General features: G+C 45.3%; 1 long non-coding RNA gene across 1 annotated transcript; it reads left to right on the top strand.

Moving 5' to 3' along the window:
• Nucleotides 1–214: 214 nt before the first annotated feature.
• Nucleotides 215–3,645, top strand: LOC123354380. Its single transcript, XR_006574744.1, has 3 exons — nt 215–275; nt 1,783–1,939; nt 3,137–3,645. It is a non-coding gene; the product is annotated as an uncharacterized LOC123354380 (long non-coding RNA).
• Nucleotides 3,646–3,989: the final 344 nt, after the last annotated feature.

Genomic DNA, 3,989 nt, shown 5'->3' on the forward strand with positions numbered 1-3,989 from the left:
CTTTGCTAAAGTCCTCATTTATGATTTCAGCTTTGCTTTTTCCCCATCCCTCCATGATGACATAGAGAAAGTTGAAGTGCAGTTCTATCAGCAGGAGAGAACTCTCTAATTTACTGGACAGGCTAACAAGGAAACAGCAGTGATTTAAAATCTCCACTCAGAAATGTTGAACAACAGCAGAACCCCAACTAACTGAAGAAAGTGAATATGATCACAGTGTATTTCAGTTGTTTAAGGCAATATTGTCTCCGTTGATCTGGGAAGAGGATTCCATGGTAAGTGATTTTGAACTTGGCAAAATGCCCATGTGTTTGGTTCCCAAAGCATTTGTAACTCAGGCCGTACAGAAGATCTCTCCTAGCCAATCCTATGGTATAGGAAATGCAGCCCTTCATGACACAGATGTTGAGGAAATAGAAGTGGATTTTTTTGTCAAATTTATCTTTTGTAGGAGCTAAAGATCTGTATAAAATGAAACCAGTGTTGAAAATGTAATATCTTCAGAAAAATAGCCATTTTTTAATAGAATCTCCAGCTCTGGTAACTAACGAAGATTCTGATCCAGGCCTGTATCCGGTCCCTTCTCTGGACCTGTGCCACCAAATTAAAGAAAAGCTGGGCATGTTTCAGGAAGCCATTCCTCATTAACACTGCTGAGATTTGAAGTGGTTTTATAAAGGATTCTACTTCAGAAAAGTGTAAATTTACCCTATCCAAGACCAAGGATTTGGAAAGAGCTGAGGTTGAAAGAGTCCACACCCAGTTCTTGGTTTCCACCCCGGTAAAGGAAGCAATGGTGACCCAAGGAAAATTGATTGTGCAACTCCACTTCCTAGTTCAGTGTCACTGATTACACTTCCAAAGGATGCCAGGGTTAGGTTGAGAACAGTCATCTTTCACTGTTGGGATGCAAAGAGAGTGCTTCATAGGACAGTCCTTCCCTGTGGATCCCAAACTGGCTGCCTGATTGGGTAACAAGGACTTTCAGGCTGTAGAAATGATAGTAAGCAATGAGGCAACGAATTTGTCAGGCTCCAATTTCAGACTTCTGGATTACTTGTTTAGTCCTGATTCTATGGTTTTGTGTCTGATGCTGTGGCTACACAATAAAGCTGATGTTGGCACAGCTGCACCAATGTAGCTGCACTGCTGTAGCACTGCTATTACAAATGCTCTAAGCCAATGGGAGAGATTTCTCCCATCGGACTTGATTAGTCCAGCCCCCGCAAGCGGCGGTGGCTATGTTGGCAGGAGAAGTTCTCCCGCTCATGTAGCGCTATCTACCCAAGGGGGTTAGGGCTGTGTAACTGGATTTTTCACAGCCCTAAGTAATATAGTTATCCTAATAAATGCCTTTAGTGTGGACCAGACCTTAGTTTTTTACTTGTGTTTTATGCATTTACATTACTTCTCTACCTCCTCCTACTTTGAAAGATTAAAAAGTGTGAAAAGAGAGGTATTTTTCTCCATGATGCAAACATTCCGACATAGAAGACCCCTTCTACGAACACATGTGGCAGAAGAACCAGAGATCACAGAAATGGTTGGGACCTATGTTGGGACAAACCACAATAAGAACCAGGGTTCAGTTGTTGGCAATGGGGATTAAAAGAAAACTAACATATATGACAAGAATTTGTGATCTTTGAATATGTTGTTGTTACCAATTAAAATGAAATTATAGGTGAAGTTATTGGTTAAAGAGTAAGAGACTGTGTGATAATCTGAATTATTTTGGAAAACTGAAAGTTGTTTTGTTTTTGTGTTTTGTTCGTCGTACAGGCGATACAACAGGAAAAGGGACTGTCTGAATTGCCAAGGCAGGGAATGAACAAGCTACAGCAACATTAACATACAACATCATTAACCACAAACACACTCTAATCATGCTCCAGCCATTGCTGTTCGGCCATGGCCACACGTACAGAGCTGCACAGAAGTGAGTGTGCTGGGGAAGCTGGGCTGAGCAAACAATTGGAAATGACCCTTCAGTGAGAACAGAACCAGTGTAGAAAGGCCCCTGTGTTAAGTGGTTGTGGCTGAGGGCTTAGGGAGCTGGGCTGATACCATGGGGATCTTTCTGTGGAGGCTTGATTCTTGCCAGCTAGGCAAGGCTGGTGTGTGGTGTCTCCATGGCTGTACTTTCAGTGTCTGATCACCCACGGTGCCCCAGGGAGCCAAGCCTAGATGTATGCAGAGGCTAAGGACAAGTCAACATTTCAAACACTGAGTCTATGCTGCTGCAGATCAGTAATGGAGATGCTCTATGCCAGAGTTTCTCAAACTTCCTTTCACTGCAACCCCCTTCTGCCAAAAAAACTTACTGCATGGCCCTGGAAAGAGGGACCAAGCACCAAGCCCCTCCACACCAGGCAGGGGCAGGGGGGAGCCAAAGCCTGAGCCCCACCCCAGTGTGGGGAGGGCAAAACCAGAGCTTGAGGGATTTAGCCCTGGGTGGTGGGGCTCAAACTTTTGGTTTCAGACCCAGGCCCCAACAAGTCTAATACCAGCCCTGGTGACCCCATTAAAACAGGATAATGACTCACATTGGGGTCCTGCCCCACAGTTTGAGAACCACTGCTCTATGCTGAGGGGAGAAAATTTCCTGTGGGTGTAGTTAATCCACTTCCCCAGGAGGTGGCAGCTATGTCAGTGGGAGAAGCTATATCGGTGGGTGCGCAAGCTGTGGTGTTTGCCACATTTAAGAAGTTTATTCAAACCCCATTTTAAAAACCACCTGTGGTCTGGGAATGGCAAAGGAGTTTGATGAAGCAGGGTTTGTCCTTCAAAGTCCTGGAGATCACAATTCCCTGCTCCTGTTGTCATGGGGGAAGAGCTCAGGGGTCGAATGTTTGACTACAGATCAAGTGGTCCTTGGTTCAAACCCAAGTGCCCTCTTATAACCACCTTTCTTTTTAAAAAAAAGAAAACATTTTTATTTCCATTCTCCATTATGTTCAGGAGCTCCACTATACGGGGGTGCTTGATATGAATGTAAACACTCAACATTTTGCTGTCCAAATGCACAAAAACCTAGCAAAGCTGTCCATCAGCTGAAATCAGTTCCAATCCTCTAAGTGTCTAGTTTATGTTTTCATCAATTAAATAAAGGGATCATATGAATGTACATTTGCAGATCCCTCTCTCCAGGGCTGTGCTGTGCAGAAGAAGAAGAACCACGTCCAGTTGGGGTTCAGGAATCTGATGAGCAAAGGTAACTTGGTGCAGGCTAAAGTCACCAGCACTTTGGCTCCTTCACATTCAGCCAGCAGCTGGGCCCCCAGGACAAGGCATGAGAAGAAGACAGTGGCTGTGAGCAGGAAAATAGCCCCCAAGAAGCTGGCTAAAGCTGTCAAGATCCCCAGGAAGGTCACCATGCCCATGTCTGAATGTGGTTTGTGGAGATTAATGGAAGGAGGATGCACACGTCAGAGCCCTAGGGGGGCTCCCGTCAGGGCCCTAGTGGGGCTCTAGGTGATCGCTGCTTCCCAACACCCAACACGGGTGCAATGAGGTTGAGCAGTGTCTGCAAAAGAGAAACTAAACAGCTAATTATTCCTCCAGAAAGGTTTTTAATGACTTATGACTATCAAGGCAACACAGACAGAATAAGAAAAACAGAATTAAAGACCAGCACTGAGGCTACATCTTCACTACCCGCCGTATCGGCGGGTAGCAATCGATTTCGCGGGGATTGATATATCGCATCTCATCTAGACGCGATATATCGATCCCCGAATGAGGTCCTGTTGACTCCGGAACTGCACCAACCCGAACGGCGGTAGCTGAGTCGACATGGGGAGCCACGGGCATGGATCCCGCACCGTGAGGACGGTAGGTAATTCGATCTAAGATACTTCGACTTCAGCTATGTTATTCACATAGCTGAAGTTGCGTATCTTAGATCGATTTCCCCCGTAGTGTAAACCAGCCCTGAGTGAGGATTAATACAAATGGCAAGTTATACTGGAGACAAGCACAAGTCCAAG

Source organism: Mauremys mutica, chromosome 21 (genome assembly GCF_020497125.1).
Source record: "Mauremys mutica isolate MM-2020 ecotype Southern chromosome 21, ASM2049712v1, whole genome shotgun sequence".
NCBI classification, from domain to species: domain Eukaryota; kingdom Metazoa; phylum Chordata; order Testudines; family Geoemydidae; genus Mauremys; species Mauremys mutica.